At 34.5% G+C, this 22,431-nt stretch overlaps 1 protein-coding gene across 5 annotated transcripts in view; it reads left to right on the top strand.

The window, feature by feature from the left end:
• Window positions 1-22,431, top strand: part of NBL1 (NBL1, DAN family BMP antagonist) — a 42,084-nt gene that overhangs the window by 6,967 nt on the left and 12,686 nt on the right. Inside the window, exon 1 of one of the 5 annotated variants that reach the window (XM_075840509.1) lies at window positions 2,314-2,422. The exons of 1 other annotated variant lie outside the window; for it this stretch is intronic. The gene's annotated coding sequence lies outside the window, so the exon portion shown is untranslated. Of the gene's footprint in view, window positions 1-2,313; window positions 2,423-2,503; window positions 2,805-4,479; window positions 4,609-4,759; window positions 5,020-22,431 lie in introns of those variants that run through there. 3 more of the 5 variants (XM_075840508.1, XM_075840506.1, XM_075840505.1) reach the window with 3 other exon arrangements.

Here is a 22,431-nt window from a genome sequence, read left to right as displayed (position 1 = left end):
GTATATACAGCGCCCGGTCCCTTTGTTCCCTGTGGTATATACAGCGCCCGGTCCCTTTGTTCCCTGTGGTATATACAGCGCCCGGTCCCTTTGTTCCCTGTGGTATATACAGCACCCGGTCCCTTTGTTCCCTGTGGTATATACAGCGCCCGGTCCCTTTGTTCCCTGTGGTATATACAGCGCCCGGTCCCTTTGTTCCCTGTGGTATATACAGCGCCCGGTCCCTTTGTTCCCTGTGGTATATACAGCACCCGGTCCCTTTGTTCCCTGTGGTATATACAGCGCCCACTCCCATTGTTCCCTGTGGTATATACAGCGCCCGGTCCCTTTGTTCCCTGTGGTATATACAGCGCCCGGTCCCTTTGTTCCCTGTGGTATATACAGCACCCGGTCCCTTTGTTCCCTGTGGTATATACAGCACCCACTCCCATTGTTCCCTGTGGTATATACAGCGCCCGGTCCCTTTGTTCCCTGTGGTATATACAGCGCCCGGTCCCATTGTTCCCAGTGGTATATATACGGTTCACAGTATATAAAGCTTCCAGGTGCCTGGTGGTTTCTCGTCCAGTGGTCCGGCAGTGTAACATGTGACCGGCACCCTCCCCTCTCACAGGAAGCTAAACATTACCGGCAGGTCAGAGGTTAATAGGGTTCAACCTGAGATCAGAGACTGAGGATATGGTGACCTTCACACTCTGACTATTCCTGGAGACGACGTGTATACAGTATACGGCTGCCATTAGAGCTTCCTCCGGCGTTGTCACCCAGCTTTCTTAAAGCCCTGAATGGCAGATACAGCACGCAGTCATATGAGAGAGGAGATATATTTCTATATAACTAGTCACATTTACTGTTCAGGACCCCCAGAAAGCTGGGTATCAGCCCGTGTGCATGACCTAGCTACAGGGGTGCAGTTGCTGTAGGGACCACCTGACTGTTGGGGGCGCTAGTGCAGAATTTACATTGGTGTTCAGGATTTTTAAGCTGCACCTCTGATATTTGGACCCATCATTTGAAATCATTCCGAAATTTCTGACGATTCCGGACACAGTTTTGGGATTTTTTTTTGTTAATGGGTTTTGCCTCAAGACCATAGGAAATTGCTGCAACTACTCCGAGTCCTCTAGACGCTCACAGCCGTCCCGGTACGTTTGGGGTCACAGGCTGGAAGTTCGTGTCCTGTAAGGGTATGTTCACACGCAGTGGTTTCATTCGTAATTTAGGCGTTTTACGCCGCGAATTACGCCTGAAAAAACGCCCCTAATACGCCTACAAACATCTGCCCATTGATTTCAATAGGAATTACGATGTTCTGTTCACAGTAGCCTTTATTTTACACGTCACTATCAAAATACGGCGCGTAAAATGACGGCTCGTCAAAAGAAGTGCAGGACACTTTTTGGGACGTTTTTGGAGGCGGTTTTCATTGACTCCATTGAAAAACAGCTCCAAAAACGTCCGTATATAGGATATGTTCACACGCCCTATTTACGGACGTAATTCAGGAGTTTTACGCATTGAATTATGGCCGAAAAAACGGCACCAAACCGTTGACAAATGACGGCGCGTAAAAAGACGCCCGCGTCAAAGAAGTGCCGGTCCCTTCTTGGGATGTAATTGGAGCCGTTTTCCATTGACTCCATAGAAAAACAGCTCCAATTACATCCGTAATGGACGCAGCGAAAGACGCCTGCACATGCCATTACGTCTGAAATTCAGGAGCTGTTTTCGCCTGAATACAGCTCCGTAATTTCAGACGTAAAGGCATGTGCACCCCTAACGACTGCATTGCAGGGATGTGGAGCGAGCCGGATAGTTACAGGCTGGGACGGGGCAGGTGCCTTATCCCATAGGAACTCATTGAGACGCAGAATGGATGCGACTACATGCGTCGTGGTAATGCGGCAACCGTGGAACGATCTGCTAGTCCTACGAGAGACAGGGGAAAACATATGTGACTGCAGGAGAGAAGGCTCGGGAAAATATCAGACTGATGTAGAAGTACTACATCTCCCACAATGCAGCACAGCAGATTTTGCTTTGCTGAGATCTTTTGAAGCCGTCGTCACGGGTTCCCCTGATCAGGACCCCCCAATAACGGGGGCAGAGAGCATTGATTTCACTGGGCACCATGCTTCAAACAAGCTTAGCATCCGCCTCCTTAACCCACCAGTAGTGCCCCCCCCCCCCCAAGACCTAAGCGGAAGAGCAATACACTGCACTCTGCTGCATCTCATTACTTCCCCATCAGACTAATGTATATTGTGTAATCCCATAATGCACCACAACATGACATGCTCGACTCTGACACAGGATTATCGGAGAGAACTAACAGGAAACAAGTAAAAGCGTCAAATAGCAGCAGAATTGTGAATGCTGCTCCGGATGTGACTAGAGTATACGACTTTTCAACAGTAGAATTGTGAGTGCTGCTCCGGCTGTGACTAGAGTATACGGCTTTTCAACAGTAGAATTGTGAATGCAGCTCCGGATGTGACTATTGCTCTGTTATCAGCCATTCTGTCTGTGTAGCTTCAGCCTTTTATCAGTTGCATCTGTTCCAGGAAAAGCTGGGTGATCATCAGTATGGATAACATTACAGCTCTCGAAATAATTGTCACACAGCTTTTCCAAGAATCCTGAGCGGCACACACTAAGCGGTTGCAGACACTAAGGGGTTAAGCGAGTGCGGTTTCTGCTCTTGCAGATGGAGAGATACTGAAGTGCTTTATGTTCAGCCAAACTGGATTCCAGCCCTGAGGCTGCGGGACATTCCTGTGCGGAGGGTGAGATGAGATATGAAGGTGAAGTACAGACACCAGGAGGACAACAAATGACTGAGCCCCAAATACCAGCACCAAACGCCAGAACCGCGGCATCAAACGCAACCAAATCCACCCACCGTATTTACCCAGCGAACCGCCCATACGATACAAATATGTTATACTGCTGTATCTAATCCTATTATGTGTGATACTGTCTGCTGAGCCGTGTATCTAATCCTGTCATGTGTGATACTGTCTGCTGAGCTGTGTATCTAATCCTATCATGTGTGATACTGTCTGCTGAGCTGCTGTATCTAATCCTATCATGTGTGATACTGTCTGCTGAGCTGTGTATCTAATCCTATCATGTGTGATACTGACTGCTGAGCTGTGTATCTAATCCTATCATGTGTGATACTGTCTGCTGAGCTGTGTATTTAATCCTATCATGTGTGATACTGTCTGCTGAGCTGTGTATCTAATCCTATCATGTGTGATACTGTCTGCTGAGCTGTGTATCTAATCCTATCATGTGTGATACTGTCTGCTGAGCTGTATATCTAATCCTAACATTTGTGATACTGTCTGCTGAGCTGTGTATCTAATCCTGTCATGGGTGATACTGTCTGCTGAGCCGTGTATCTAATCCTATCATGTGTGATACTGTCTGCTGAGCTGTGTATTTAATCCTATCATGTGTGATACTGTCTGCTGAGCTGTGTATCTAATCCTATCATGTGTGATACTGTCTGCTGAGCTGTGTATCTAATCCTATCATGTGTGATACTGTCTGCTGAGCTGTATATCTAATCCTAACATTTGTGATACTGTCTGCTGAGCTGTGTATCTAATCCTGTCATGGGTGATACTGTCTGCTGAGCCGTGTATCTAATCCTATCATGTGTGATACTGTCTGCTGAGTTGTGTATCTAATCCTATCATGTGTGATACTGTCTGCTGAGCCGTGTATCTAATCCTATCATGTGTGATACTGTCTGCTGATCTGTGTATCTAATCCTATCATGGGTGATACTGTCTGCTGAGCCGTGTATCTAATCCTATCATGGGTGATACTGTCTGCTGAGCCGTGTATCTAATCCTATCATGTGTGATACTGTCTGCTGAGCAGTGTATCTAATCCTATCATGTGTGATACTGTCTGCTGAGCCGTGTATCTAATCCTATCATGTGTGATACTGTCTGCTGAGCCGTGTATCTAATCCTGTCATGTGTGATACTGTCTGCTGAGCTGTGTATCTAATCCTATCATGTGTGATACTGTCTGCTGAGCTATGTATCTAATCCTGTCATGTGTGATACTGTCTGCTGAGCTGTGTATCTAATCCTATCATGTGTGATACTGTCTGCTGAGCCGTGTATCTAATCCTATCATGTGTGATACTGTCTGCTGAGCTGTGTATCTAATCCTGTCATGTGTGATACTGTCTGCTGAGCCGTGTATCTAATCCTATCATGTGTGATACTGTCTGCTGAGCCGTGTATCTAATCCTATCATGTGTGATACTGTCTGCTGAGCTGTGTATCTAATCCTATCATGTGTGATACTGTCTGCTGAGCTGTGTATCTAATCCTATCATGTGTGATACTGTCTGCTGAGCCGTGTATCTAATCCTATCATGTGTGATACTGTCTGCTGAGCTGTGTATCTAATCCTGTCATATGTGATACTGTCTGCTGAGCCGTGTATCTAATCCTATCATGTGTGATACTGTCTGCTGAGCCGTGTATCTAATCCTGTCATGTGTGATACTGTCTGCTAAGCTATGTATCTAATCCCATCATGAGAGCCGCACATCTCTACGTTCCTCATCACATCGTGTTGGTGAGTTTTGGTCTTCGCTTCTTCTCCCACCTCCCTGTGATTATAATCGCCTCGTTGTCTCCTCACAATGGACGATGTGTAATTCTTATTCTGGATGTTGCTGAACTAAAACTTATTTTAGTTACAAATTATCTGCAGCACCTGGAACATCGTGGTCTGGAGACACAAACATCCTCACATGGGCCGCAGTCCAGGGTCACGGAGTCCTCTGTGCAGGGAAACATCCCCCAGCAGCCGGATCCTTCATCACTGAGGATTTCATGGCTTATAATGTCTCACAGGGAAGCCTGGAAAATGTCACGGCTGCAGCGTAGGGGGCGAGAGTGCAAGCTCTTCTGCACAGTGTACAGCGGTTGGGGCTCCACTTGTTACAGGAATTAAAAGAACAAAAAAAATAACAAACTAATGCTGGTATAACATAAGCATCGTGTTCATATACAGGGATATGGAGAATGGTATAACCTGGGTATCTCCTGTATATAATTATATATGTACAGCTGGTATAAGTTATATATCTTCTTGTATATAGTGATATGGAGCATGCTGGTATAACCTGGGTATCTTCTGTATATAATTATATATGTACAGCTGGTATAAGTTATACATCTTGTATATAGTGATATGGAGCATGCTGGTATAACCTGGGTATCTTCTGTATATAATTATATATGTACAGCTGGTATAAGTTATACATCTTCTTGTATATAGTGATATGGAGCATGCTGGTATAACCTGGGTATCTCCTGTATATAATTATATATGTACAGCTGGTATAAGTTATACATCTTCTTGTATATTGTGATATGGAGCATGCTGGTATAACCTGGGTATCTTCTGTATATAATTATATATGTACAGCTGGTATAAGTTATACATCTTCTTGTATATAGTGATATGGAGCATGCTGGTATATCCTGGGTATCTTCTGTATATAATTATATATGTACAGCTGGTATAAGTTATACATCTTCTTGTATATAGTGATCTGGAGCATGCTGGTATAACCTGGGTATCTTCTGTATATAATTATATATGTACAGCTGGTATAAGTTATACATCTTCTTGTATATAGTGATATGGAGCATGCTGGTATAACCTGGGTATCTTCTGTATATAATTATATATGTACAGCTGGTATAAGTTATACATCTTCTTGTATATAGTGATATGGAGCATGCTGGTATAACCTGGGTATCTTCTGTATATAATTATATATGTACAGCTGGTATAAGTTATACATCTTCTTGTATATAGTGATATGGAGCATGCTGGTATAACCCGGGTATCTTCTGTATATAATTATATATGTACAGCTGGTATAAGTTATACATCTTCTTGTATATAGTGATATGGACCATGCTGGTATAACCTGGGTATATTCTGTATATAATTATATATGTACAGCTGGTATAAGTTATACATCTTCTTGTATATAGTGATATGGAGCATGCTGGTATAACCTGGGTATCTTCTGTATATAATTATATATGTACAGCTGGTATAAGTTATACATCTTCTTGTATATAGTGATATGGAGCATGCTGGTATAACCTGGGTATCTTCTGTATATAATTATATATGTACAGCTGGTATAAGTTATACATCTTCTTGTATATAGTGATATGGAGCATGCTGGTATAACCTGGGTATCTTCTGTATATAATTATATATGTACAGCTGGTATAAGTTATACATCTTCTTGTATATAGTGATATGGAGCATGCTGGTATAACCTGGGTATCTTCTGTATATAATTATATATGTACAGCTGGTATAAGTTATATATCTTCTTGTATATAGTGATATGGAGCATGCTGGTATAACCTGGGTATCTTCTGTATATAATTATATATGTACAGCTGGTATAAGTTATACATCTTCTTGTATATAGTGATATGGAGCATGCTGGTATAACCTGGGTATCTCCTGTATATAATTATAAATGTACAGCTGGTATAAGTTCTACATCTTCTTGTATATAGTGATATGGAGCATGCTGGTATAACCTGGGTATCTTCTGTATATAATTATATATGTACAGCGGGTATAAGTTATACATCTTCTTGTATATAGTGATATGGAGCATGCTGGTATAACCTGGGTATCTTCTGTATATAATTATATATGTACAGCTGGTATAAGTTATACATATTCTTGTATATAGTGATATGGAGCATGCTGTTATAACCTGGGTATCTTCTGTATATAATTATATATGTACAGCTGGTATCAGTTATATATCTTCTTGTATATAGTGATATGGAGCATGCTGGTATAACCTGGGTATCTCCTGTATATAATTATATATGTACAGCTGGTATAAGTTATACATCTTCTTGTATATAGTGATATGGAGCATGCTGTTATAACCTGGGTATCTTCTGTATATAATTATATATGTACAGCTGGTATAAGTTATACATCTTCCTGTATATAGTGATATAGAGCATGCTGGTATAACCTGGGTATATTCTGTATATAATTATATATGTACAGCTGGTATAAATTATACATATTCTTGTATATAGTGATATGGAGCATGCTGGTATAACCTGGGTATATTCTGTATATAATTATATATGTACAGCTGGTATAAATTATACATATTCTTGTATATAGTGATGTGGAGCATGCTGGTATAACCTGGATATCTTCTGTATATAATTATATATGTACAGCTAGTATAAGTTATACATCTTCTTGTATATAGTGATATGGAGCATGCTGGTATAACCTGGGTATCTTCTGTATATAATTATATATGTACAGCTGGTATAAGTTATACATCTTCTTGTATATAGTGATATGGAGCATGCTGGTATAACCTGGGTATCTTCTGTATATAATTATATATGTACAGCTGGTATAAGTTATACATCTTCTTGTATATAGTGATATGGAGCATGCTGGTATAACCTGGGTATCTTCTGTATATAATTATATATGTACAGCTGGTATAAGTTATACATATTCTTGTATATAGTGATATGGAGCATGCTGTTATAACCTGGGTATCTTCTGTATATAATTATATATGTACAGCTGGTATCAGTTATATATCTTCTTGTATATAGTGATATGGAGCATGCTGGTATAACCTGGGTATCTCCTGTATATAATTATATATGTACAGCTGGTATAAGTTATACATCTTCTTGTATATAGTGATATGGAGCATGCTGTTATAACCTGGGTATCTTCTGTATATAATTATATATGTACAGCTGGTATAAGTTATACATCTTCCTGTATATAGTGATATAGAGCATGCTGGTATAACCTGGGTATATTCTGTATATAATTATATATGTACAGCTGGTATAAATTATACATATTCTTGTATATAGTGATATGGAGCATGCTGGTATAACCTGGGTATATTCTGTATATAATTATATATGTACAGCTGGTATAAATTATACATATTCTTGTATATAGTGATGTGGAGCATGCTGGTATAACCTGGGTATCTCCTGTATATAATTATATATGTACAGCTAGTATAAGTTATACATCTTCTTGTATATAGTGATATGGAGCATGCTGGTATAACCTGGGTATCCTCTGTATATAATTATATATGTACAGCTGGTATAAGTTATACATCTTCTTGTATATAGTGATATGGAGCATGCTGGTATAACCTGGGTATCTTCTGTATATAATTATATATGTACAGCTAGTATAAGTTATACATCTTCTTGTATATAGTGATATGGAGCATGCTGGTATAACCTGGGTATCTTCTGTATATAATTATATATGTACAGCTGGTATAAGTTATACATCTTCCTGTATATAGTGATATGGAGCATGCTGGTATAACCTGGGTATCTTCTGTATATAATTATATATGTACAGCTGGTATAAGTTATACATCTTCTTGTATATAGTGATATGGAGCATGCTGGTATAATCTGGGTGTCTTCTGTATATAATTATATATGTACAGCTGGTATAAGTCATACATCTTCTTGTATATAGTGATATGGAGCATGCTGGTATAACCTGGGTGTCTTCTGTATATAATTATATATGTACAGCTGGTATAAGTCATACATCTTCTTGTATATAGTGATATGGAGCATGCTGGTATAACCTGGGTATCTCCTGTATATAATTATATATGTACAGCTGGTATAAGTTATACATCTTCTTGTATATAGTGATATGGAGCATGCTGGTATAACCCGGGTATCTTCTGTATATAATTATATATGTACAGCTGGTATAAGTTATACATCTTCTTATATATAGTGATATGGAGCATGCCGGTATAACCTGGGTATCTTCTGTATATAATTATATATGTACAGCTGGTATAAGTTATACATCTTCTTGTATATAGTGATATGGAGCATGCTGGTATAACTTGGGTATCTTCTGTATATAATTATATATGTACAGCTGGTATAAGTTATACATCTTCTTGTATATAGTGATATGGAGCATGCTGGTATAACCTGGGTATCTTCTGTATATAATTATATATGTACAGCTAGTATAAGTTATACATCTTCTTGTATATAGTGATATGGAGCATGCTGGTATAACCTGGGTATCTTCTGTATATAATTATATATGTACAGCTGATATAAGTTATACATCTTCCTGTATATAGTGATATGGAGCATGCTGGTATAACCTGGGTATCTTCTGTATATAATTATATATGTACAGCTGATATAAGTTATACATCTTCCTGTATATAGTGATATGGAGCATGCTGGTATAACCTGGGTATCTTCTGTATATAATTATATATGTACAGCTGATATAAGTTATACATCTTCTTGTATATAGTGATATGGAGCATGCTGGTATAACCTGGGTATCTTCTGTATATAATTATATATGTACAGCTAGTATAAGTTATACATCTTCTTGTATATAGTGATATGGAGCATGCGGATATAACCTGGGTATCTTCTGTATATAATTATATATGTACAGCTGGTATAAGTTATACATCTTCCTGTATATAGTGATATGGAGCATGCTGGTATAACCTGGGTATCTTCTGTATATAATTATATATGTACAGCTGGTATAAGTTATACATCTTCTTGTATATAGTGATATGGAGCATGCTGGTATAAGCTGGGTATCTTCTGTATATAATTATATATGTACAGCTGATATAAGTTCTACATCTTCCTGTATATAGTGATATGGAGCATGCTGGTATAACCTGGGTATCTTCTGTATATAATTATATAGGTACAGCTGGTATAAGTTATACATCTTCTTGTATATAGTGATATGGAGCATGCTGGTATAACCTGGGCATCTTCTGTATATAATTATATATGCACAGCTGGTATAAATTATACATCTTCCTGTATATAGTGATATGGATCATGCTGGTATAAGCTGGGTATCTTCTGTATATAATTATATATATACAGCTGGTATAAGTTATACATTTTCTTGTATATAGTGATATGGAGCATGCTGGTATAACCTGGGTATCTTCTGTATATAATTATATATGTACAGCTGGTATAAGTTATACATCTTCCTGTATATAGTGATATGGAGCATGCTGGTATAACCTGGGTATCTTCTGTATATAATTATATATGTACAGCTGGTATAAGTTATACATCTTCTTGTATATAGTGATATGGAGCATGCTGGTATAACCTGGGTATCTTCTGTATATAATTATATATGTACAGCTGGTATAAGTTATACATCTTCTTGTATATAGTGATATGGAGCATGCTGGTATAACCTGGGTATCTTCTGTATATAATTATATATGTACAGCTGGTATAAGTTATACATCTTCCTGTATATAGTGATATGGAACATGCTGGTATAACCTGGGTATCTGCTGTATTTAATTATATATGTACAGCTGGTATAAGTTATACATCTTCTTGTATATAGTGATATGGAGCATGCTGGTATAACCTGGGTATATTCTGTATATAATTATATATGTACAGCTGGTATAAGTTATACATCTTCTTGTATATAGTGATATGGAGCATGCTGGTATAACCTGGGTATCTGCTGTATATAATTATATATGTACAGCTGGTATAAGTTATACATCTTCTTGTATATAGTGATATGGAGCATGCTGGTATAACCTGGGTATCTTCTGTATATAATTATATATGTACAGCTGGTATAAGTTATACATCTTCTTGTATATAGTGATATGGAGCATGCTGGTATAACCTGGGTATCTTCTGTATATAATTATATATGTACAGCTGGTATAAGTTATATATCTTCTTGTATATAGTGATATGGAGCATGCTGGTATAACCTGGGTATCTTCTGTATATAATTATATATGTACAGCTGGTATAAGTTATACATCTTCTTGTATATAGTGATATGGAGCATGCTGGTATAACCTGGGTATCTCCTGTATATAATTATAAATGTACAGCTGGTATAAGTTCTACATCTTCTTGTATATAGTGATATGGAGCATGCTGGTATAACCTGGGTATCTTCTGTATATAATTATATATGTACAGCGGGTATAAGTTATACATCTTCTTGTATATAGTGATATGGAGCATGCTGGTATAACCTGGGTATCTTCTGTATATAATTATATATGTACAGCTGGTATAAGTTATACATATTCTTGTATATAGTGATATGGAGCATGCTGTTATAACCTGGGTATCTTCTGTATATAATTATATATGTACAGCTGGTATCAGTTATATATCTTCTTGTATATAGTGATATGGAGCATGCTGGTATAACCTGGGTATCTCCTGTATATAATTATATATGTACAGCTGGTATAAGTTATACATCTTCTTGTATATAGTGATATGGAGCATGCTGTTATAACCTGGGTATCTTCTGTATATAATTATATATGTACAGCTGGTATAAGTTATACATCTTCCTGTATATAGTGATATAGAGCATGCTGGTATAACCTGGGTATATTCTGTATATAATTATATATGTACAGCTGGTATAAATTATACATATTCTTGTATATAGTGATATGGAGCATGCTGGTATAACCTGGGTATATTCTGTATATAATTATATATGTACAGCTGGTATAAATTATACATATTCTTGTATATAGTGATGTGGAGCATGCTGGTATAACCTGGATATCTTCTGTATATAATTATATATGTACAGCTAGTATAAGTTATACATCTTCTTGTATATAGTGATATGGAGCATGCTGGTATAACCTGGGTATCTTCTGTATATAATTATATATGTACAGCTGGTATAAGTTATACATCTTCTTGTATATAGTGATATGGAGCATGCTGGTATAACCTGGGTATCTTCTGTATATAATTATATATGTACAGCTGGTATAAGTTATACATCTTCTTGTATATAGTGATATGGAGCATGCTGGTATAACCTGGGTATCTTCTGTATATAATTATATATGTACAGCTGGTATAAGTTATACATATTCTTGTATATAGTGATATGGAGCATGCTGTTATAACCTGGGTATCTTCTGTATATAATTATATATGTACAGCTGGTATCAGTTATATATCTTCTTGTATATAGTGATATGGAGCATGCTGGTATAACCTGGGTATCTCCTGTATATAATTATATATGTACAGCTGGTATAAGTTATACATCTTCTTGTATATAGTGATATGGAGCATGCTGTTATAACCTGGGTATCTTCTGTATATAATTATATATGTACAGCTGGTATAAGTTATACATCTTCCTGTATATAGTGATATAGAGCATGCTGGTATAACCTGGGTATATTCTGTATATAATTATATATGTACAGCTGGTATAAATTATACATATTCTTGTATATAGTGATATGGAGCATGCTGGTATAACCTGGGTATATTCTGTATATAATTATATATGTACAGCTGGTATAAATTATACATATTCTTGTATATAGTGATGTGGAGCATGCTGGTATAACCTGGGTATCTCCTGTATATAATTATATATGTACAGCTAGTATAAGTTATACATCTTCTTGTATATAGTGATATGGAGCATGCTGGTATAACCTGGGTATCCTCTGTATATAATTATATATGTACAGCTGGTATAAGTTATACATCTTCTTGTATATAGTGATATGGAGCATGCTGGTATAACCTGGGTATCTTCTGTATATAATTATATATGTACAGCTAGTATAAGTTATACATCTTCTTGTATATAGTGATATGGAGCATGCTGGTATAACCTGGGTATCTTCTGTATATAATTATATATGTACAGCTGGTATAAGTTATACATCTTCCTGTATATAGTGATATGGAGCATGCTGGTATAACCTGGGTATCTTCTGTATATAATTATATATGTACAGCTGGTATAAGTTATACATCTTCTTGTATATAGTGATATGGAGCATGCTGGTATAATCTGGGTGTCTTCTGTATATAATTATATATGTACAGCTGGTATAAGTCATACATCTTCTTGTATATAGTGATATGGAGCATGCTGGTATAACCTGGGTGTCTTCTGTATATAATTATATATGTACAGCTGGTATAAGTCATACATCTTCTTGTATATAGTGATATGGAGCATGCTGGTATAACCTGGGTATCTCCTGTATATAATTATATATGTACAGCTGGTATAAGTTATACATCTTCTTGTATATAGTGATATGGAGCATGCTGGTATAACCCGGGTATCTTCTGTATATAATTATATATGTACAGCTGGTATAAGTTATACATCTTCTTATATATAGTGATATGGAGCATGCCGGTATAACTTGGGTATCTTCTGTATATAATTATATATGTACAGCTGGTATAAGTTATACATCTTCTTGTATATAGTGATATGGAGCATGCTGGTATAACCTGGGTATCTTCTGTATATAATTATATATGTACAGCTAGTATAAGTTATACATCTTCTTGTATATAGTGATATGGAGCATGCTGGTATAACCTGGGTATCTTCTGTATATAATTATATATGTACAGCTGATATAAGTTATACATCTTCCTGTATATAGTGATATGGAGCATGCTGGTATAACCTGGGTATCTTCTGTATATAATTATATATGTACAGCTGATATAAGTTATACATCTTCCTGTATATAGTGATATGGAGCATGCTGGTATAACCTGGGTATCTTCTGTATATAATTATATATGTACAGCTGATATAAGTTATACATCTTCTTGTATATAGTGATATGGAGCATGCGGATATAACCTGGGTATCTTCTGTATATAATTATATAGGTACAGCTGGTATAAGTTATACATCTTCTTGTATATAGTGATATGGAGCATGCTGGTATAACCTGGGCATCTTCTGTATATAATTATATATGCACAGCTGGTATAAATTATACATCTTCCTGTATATAGTGATATGGATCATGCTGGTATAAGCTGGGTATCTTCTGTATATAATTATATATATACAGCTGGTATAAGTTATACATTTTCTTGTATATAGTGATATGGAGCATGCTGGTATAACCTGGGTATCTTCTGTATATAATTATATATGTACAGCTGGTATAAGTTATACATCTTCCTGTATATAGTGATATGGAGCATGCTGGTATAACCTGGGTATCTTCTGTATATAATTATATATGTACAGCTGGTATAAGTTATACATCTTCTTGTATATAGTGATATGGAGCATGCTGGTATAACCTGGGTATCTTCTGTATATAATTATATATGTACAGCTGGTATAAGTTATACATCTTCTTGTATATAGTGATATGGAGCATGCTGGTATAACCTGGGTATCTTCTGTATATAATTATATATGTACAGCTGGTATAAGTTATACATCTTCCTGTATATAGTGATATGGAACATGCTGGTATAACCTGGGTATCTTCTGTATATAATTATATATGTACAGCTGGTATTAGTTATACATCTTCTTGTATATAGTGATATGGAACATGCTGGTATAACCTGGGTATCTTCTGTATATAATTATATATGTACAGCTGGTATAAGTTATACATCTTCTTGTATATAGTGATATGGAGCATGCTGGTATAACCTGGGTATCTGCTGTATTTAATTATATATGTACAGCTGGTATAAGTTATACATCTTCTTGTATATAGTGATATGGAGCATGCTGGTATAACCTGGGTATATTCTGTATATAATTATATATGTACAGCTGGTATAAGTTATACATCTTCTTGTATATAGTGATATGGAGCATGCTGGTATAACCTGGGTATCTGCTGTATATAATTATATATGTACAGCTGGTATAAGTTATACATCTTCTTGTATATAGTGATATGGAGCATGCTGGTATAACCTGGGTATCTTCTGTATATAATTATATAGGTACAGCTGGTATAAGTTACACATCTTCCTGTATATAGTGATATGGAGCATGCTGGTATAACCTGGGTATCTTCTGTATATAATTATATATGTACAGCTGGTATAAGTTATACATCTTGTATATAGTGATATGGAGCATGCTGGTATAACCTGGGTATATTCTGTATATAATTATATATGTACAGCTGGTATAAGTTATACATCTTCTTGTATATAGTGATATGGAGCATGCTGGTATAACCTGGGTATCCTCTGTATATAATTATATATGTACAGCTGGTATAAGTTATACATCTTCTTGTATATAGTGATATGGAGCATGCTGGTATAACCTGGGTATCTTCTGTATATAATTATATATGTACAGCTGGTATAAGTTATACATCTTCTTGTATATAGTGATATGGAGCATGCTGGTATAACCTGGGTATCTGCTGTATATAATTATATATGTACAGCTGGTATAAGTTATACATCTTCTTGTATATAGTGATATGGAGCATGCTGGTATAACCCGGGCATCTTCTGTATATAATTATATATATACAGCTGGTATAAGTTATACATCTTCTTGTATATAGTGATATGGAGCATGCTGGTATAACCTGGGTATCTTCTGTATATAATTATATATGTACAGCTGGTATAAGTTACACATCTTCTTGTATATAATGATATGGAGCATGCTGGTATAACCTGGGTATCTTCTGTATATAATTATATATGTACAGCTGGTATAAGTTATACATCTTCTTGTATATAGTGATATGGAGCATGCTGGTATAACCTGGGTATCTGCTGTATATAATTATATATGTACAGCTGGTATAAGTTATACATCTTCTTGTATATAGTGATATGGAGCATGCTGGTATAACCCGGGCATCTTCTGTATATAATTATATATATACAGCTGGTATAAGTTATACATCTTCTTGTATATAGTGATATGGAGCATGCTGGTATAACCTGGGTATCTTCTGTATATAATTATATATGTACAGCTGGTATAAGTTATACATCTTCTTGTATATAGTGATATGGAGCATGCTGGTATAACCTGGGTATATTCTGTATATAATTATATATATACAGCTGGTATAAGTTATACATCATCTTGTATATAGTGATATGGAGCATGCTGGTATAGCCTGGGTATCTCCTGTATATAATTATATATGTACAGCTGGTATAAGTTATACATCTTCCTGTATATAGTGATATGGAGCATGCTGGTATAACCTGGGGATTTTTTGGGTATGAACTTGTTTTTCAATATAACTTTTATAATTAATCTACATTGGACGCTGGTAGAGTGTACGCTCTTGTGCTCTCAGCGTCAGGCTGTCCTGTTCTGTTATGTGGTGATGTGCACAGGAACACTCTCAGGTCGCCTGGGGTCAGTGGTTTTGGCAAAAGTTTTACTTCCTACAATGCTTCAACATTATAGAATGATGAAATAGAAATGAAAGTCGCGCGACCTCTGCTGGAATTCTGCTTCAATAACCACATTATGCAAAAGTACAACCCTGGAGATCCAGTATAGAGCGTGTGCAGCCGTGCAGAGCCCACCGCAAGGACACCGGAAGACGTCCAAACATGTAGAAAATCAATAAATGAACTGCGTACTATAGAAATACTGGTCACATAGAGGAATAAGAATATAACTACTATAATACTGCCCCCTATATACAAGAATATAACTACTATAATACTGCCCCCTATATACAAGAATATAACTACTATAATACTGCTCCTATATACAAGAATATAACTACTATAATACTGCCCCCTATATACAAGAATATAACTACTATAATACTGCTCCCTATATACAAGAATGACACTACTATAATACTGCTCCGATATACACAAGAATATAACTACTATAATACTGCCCCTATATACAAGAATATAACTACTATAATACTGCTCCTATATACAAGAATATAACTACTATAATACTGCTCCTATATACAAGAATATAACTACTATAATACTGCCCCTATATACAAGAATATAACTACTATAATACTGCTCCTATATACAAGAATATAACTACTATAATACTGCCCCTATATACAAGAATATATCTACTATAATACTGCCCCCTGTATACAAGAATATATCTACTATAATACTGCCCCCTATATACAAGACTATAACTACTATAATACTGCCCCCTATATACAAGAATATAACTACTATAATACTGCCCCCTATATACAAGAATATAACTACTATAATACTGCCCCTATATACAAGAATATAACTACTATAATACTGCCCCTATATACAAGAATATAACTACTATAATACTGCTCCTATATACAAGAATATAACTACTATAATACTGCCCCTATATACAAGAATATAACTACTATAATACTGCCCCTATATACAAGAATATAACTACTATAATACTGCTCCTATATACAAGAATATAACTACTATAATACTGCCCCTATATACAAGAATATAACTACTATAATACTGCCCCTATATACAAGAATATAACTACTATAATACTGCTCCTATATACAAGAATATAACTACTATAATACTGCCCCTATATACAAGAATATAACTACTATAATACTGCTCCTATATACAAGAATATAACTACTATAATACTGCCCCTATATACAAGAATATAACTACTATAATACTGCCCCCTATATACAAGAATAGAACTACTATAATACTGCCCTATATACAAGAATATAACTACTATAATACTGCTCCCTATATACAAGAATATAACTACTATAATACTGCCCCTATATACAAGAATATAACTACTATAATACTGCCCCTATATACAAGAATATAACTACTATAATACTGCTCCCTATATACAAGAATAGAACTACTATAATACTGCTCCTATATACAAGAATATAACTACTATAATACTGCTCCCTATATACAAGAATATAACTACTATAATACTGCTCCCTATATACAAGAATATAACTACTATAATACTGCCTCCTATATACAGGAATATAACTACTATAATACCCCCTATAACAAGAATATAACTACTATAATACTACCCCTATATACAAGAATATAACTACTATAATACTACCCCTATATACAAGAATATAACTACTATAATACTGCTCCGATATACACAAGAATATAACTACTATAATACTGCCCCTATATACAAGAATGTAACTACTATAATACTGCTCCTATATACAAGAATATAACTACTATAATACTGCTCCTATATACAAGAATATAACTACTATAATACTGCCCCTATATACAAGAATATAACTACTATAATACTGCTCCTATATACAAGAATATAACTACTATAATACTGCCCCTATATACAAGAATATATCTACTATAATACTGCCCCCTGTATACAAGAATATATCTACTATAATACTGCCCCCTATATACAAGACTATAACTACTATAATACTGCTCCTATATACAAGAATATAACTACTATAATACTGCCCCTATATACAAGAATATAACTACTATAATACTGCCCCCTATATACAAGAATAGAACTACTATAATACTGCCCTATATACAAGAATATAACTACTATAATACTGCTCCCTATATACAAGAATATAACTACTATAATACTGCCCCTATATACAAGAATATAACTACTATAATACTGCCCCTATATACAAGAATATAACTACTATAATACTGCTCCCTATATACAAGAATAGAACTACTATAATACTGCTCCTATATACAAGAATATAACTACTATAATACTGCTCCCTATATACAAGAATATAACTACTATAATACTGCTCCCTATATACAAGAATATAACTACTATAATACTGCCTCCTATATACAGGAATATAACTACTATAATACCCCCTATAACAAGAATATAACTACTATAATACTACCCCTATATACAAGAATATAACTACTATAATACTACCCCTATATACAAGAATATAACTACTATAATACTTCTCCGATATACACAAGAATATAACTACTATAATACTGCCCCTATATACAAGAATATAACTACTATAATACTGCTCCTATATACAAGAATATAACTACTATAATACTGCTCCTATATACAAGAATATAACTACTATAATACTGCCCCTATATACAAGAATATAACTACTATAATACTGCTCCTATATACAAGAATATAACTACTATAATACTGCCCCTATATACAAGAATATATCTACTATAATACTGCCCCCTGTATACAAGAATATATCTACTATAATACTGCCCCCTATATACAAGACTATAACTACTATAATACTGCCCCTATATACAAGAATATAACTACTATAATACTGCCCCCTATATACAAGAATATAACTACTATAATACTGCCCCTATATACAAGAATATAACTACTATAATACTGCCCCTATATACAAGAATATAACTACTATAATACTGCTCCTATATACAAGAATATAACTACTATAATACTGCCCCTATATACAAGAATATAACTACTATAATACTGCCCCTATATACAAGAATATAACTACTATAATACTGCTCCTATATACAAGAATATAACTACTATAATACTGCCCCTATATACAAGAATATAACTACTATAATACTGCCCCTATATACAAGAATAGAACTACTATAATACTGCTCCTATATACAAGAATATAACTACTATAATACTGCCCCTATATACAAGAATATAACTACTATAATACTGCTCCTATATACAAGAATATAACTACTATAATACTGCCCCTATATACAAGAATATAACTACTATAATACTGCCCCCTATATACAAGAATAGAACTACTATAATACTGCCCTATATACAAGAATATAACTACTATAATACTGCTCCCTATATACAAGAATATAACTACTATAATACTGCCCCTATATACAAGAATATAACTACTATAATACTGCCCCTATATACAAGAATATAACTACTATAATACTGCTCCCTATATACAAGAATAGAACTACTATAATACTGCTCCTATATACAAGAATATAACTACTATAATACTGCTCCCTATATACAAGAATATAACTACTATAATACTGCTCCCTATATACAAGAATATAACTACTATAATACTGCCTCCTATATACAGGAATATAACTACTATAATACCCCCTATAACAAGAATATAACTACTATAATACTACCCCTATATACAAGAATATAACTACTATAATACTACCCCTATATACAAGAATATAACTACTATAATACTGCTCCTATATACAAGAATATAACTACTATAATACTGCCCCCTATATACAAGAATAGAACTACTATAATACTGCTCCCTATATACAAGAATATAACTAGTATAATACTGCTCCTATATACAGGAATATAACTACTATAATACTGCCCTATATACAAGAATATAACTACTATAATACTGCCCCTATATACAAGAATATAACTACTATAATACTGCCCCTATATACAAGAATATAACTACTATAATACTGCCCTATATACAAGAATATAACTACTATAATACTGCCCCTATATACAAGAATATAACTACTATAATACTGCCCCTATATACAAGAATATAACTACTATAATACTGCTCCTATATACAAGAATATAACTACTATAATACTGCTCCTATATACAAGAATATAACTACTATAATACTGCTCCTATATACAAGAATATAACTACTATAATACTGCCCCTATATACAAGAATATAACTACTATAATACTGCCCCTATATACAAGAATATAACTACTATAATACTGCTCCTATATACAAGAATATAACTACTATAATACTGCCCCTATATACAAGAATATAACTACTATAATACTGCCCCTATATACAAGAATATAACTACTATAATACTGCTCCTATATACAAGAATATAACTACTATAATACTGCCCCTATATACAAGAATATAACTACTATAATACTGCTCCTATATACAAGAATATAACTACTATAATACTGCCCCTATATACAAGAATATAACTACTATAATACTGCCCCCTATATACAAGAATAGAACTACTATAATACTGCCCTATATACAAGAATATAACTACTATAATACTGCTCCCTATATACAAGAATATAACTACTATAATACTGCCCCTATATACAAGAATATAACTACTATAATACTGCCCCTATATACAAGAATATAACTACTATAATACTGCTCCCTATATACAAGAATAGAACTACTATAATACTGCTCCTATATACAAGAATATAACTACTATAATACTGCTCCCTATATACAAGAATATAACTACTATAATACTGCTCCCTATATACAAGAATATAACTACTATAATACTGCCTCCTATATACAGGAATATAACTACTATAATACCCCCTATAACAAGAATATAACTACTATAATACTACCCCTATATACAAGAATATAACTACTATAATACTACCCCTATATACAAGAATATAACTACTATAATACTGCTCCTATATACAAGAATATAACTACTATAATACTGCCCCCTATATACAAGAATAGAACTACTATAATACTGCTCCCTATATACAAGAATATAACTAGTATAATACTGCTCCTATATACAGGAATATAACTACTATAATACTGCCCTATATACAAGAATATAACTACTATAATACTGCCCCTATATACAAGAATATAACGACTATAATACTGCTCCTATATACAAGAATATAACTACTATAATACTGCCCCTATATACAAGAATATAACTACTATAATACTGCCTCCTATATACAAGAATATAACTAGTATAATACTGCTCCTATATACAGGAATATAACTAGTATAATACTGCTCCTATATACATTAATATAACTACTATAATATTGCCCCTATATACAAGAATATAACTACTATAATACTGCCCCCTATATACAAGAATATAACTACTATAACAGTGCCCCCTATGTACAAGAATATAACTACTATAATACTGCTCCTATATACAAGAATATAACTACTATAATACTGCTCCCTATATACAAGAATATAACTACTATAATACTGCCCCCTATATACAAGAATATAACTACTATAATACTGCCCCCTATATACAAGAATATAACTACTATAATACTGCCCCCTATATACAAGAATATAACTACTATAATACTGCTCCTATATACAAGAATATAACTACTATAATACTGCCTCCTATATACAAGAATATAACTACTATAATACTGCTCCCTATGTACAAGAACATAACTACTATACTACTGCTCCCTATTTACAAGAATATAACTACTATAATACTGCCCCTATATACAAGAATATAACTACTATAATACTGCTCCTATATACAAGAATATAACTACTATAATACTGCTCCTATATACAAGAATATAACTACTATAATACTGCCCCCTATATACAAGAATATAACTACTATAATACTGCCTCCTATATACAAGAATATAATTACTATAACAGTGCCCCCTATGTACAAGAATATAACTACTATAATACTGCCCCTATATA

Source organism: Rhinoderma darwinii, chromosome 10 (genome assembly GCF_050947455.1).
Source record: "Rhinoderma darwinii isolate aRhiDar2 chromosome 10, aRhiDar2.hap1, whole genome shotgun sequence".
In the NCBI taxonomy this organism is placed as follows: domain Eukaryota; kingdom Metazoa; phylum Chordata; class Amphibia; order Anura; family Rhinodermatidae; genus Rhinoderma; species Rhinoderma darwinii.
Note: the sequence above shows the minus strand (reverse complement) of the source record. Positions and strands in the feature narration are given on the sequence as shown.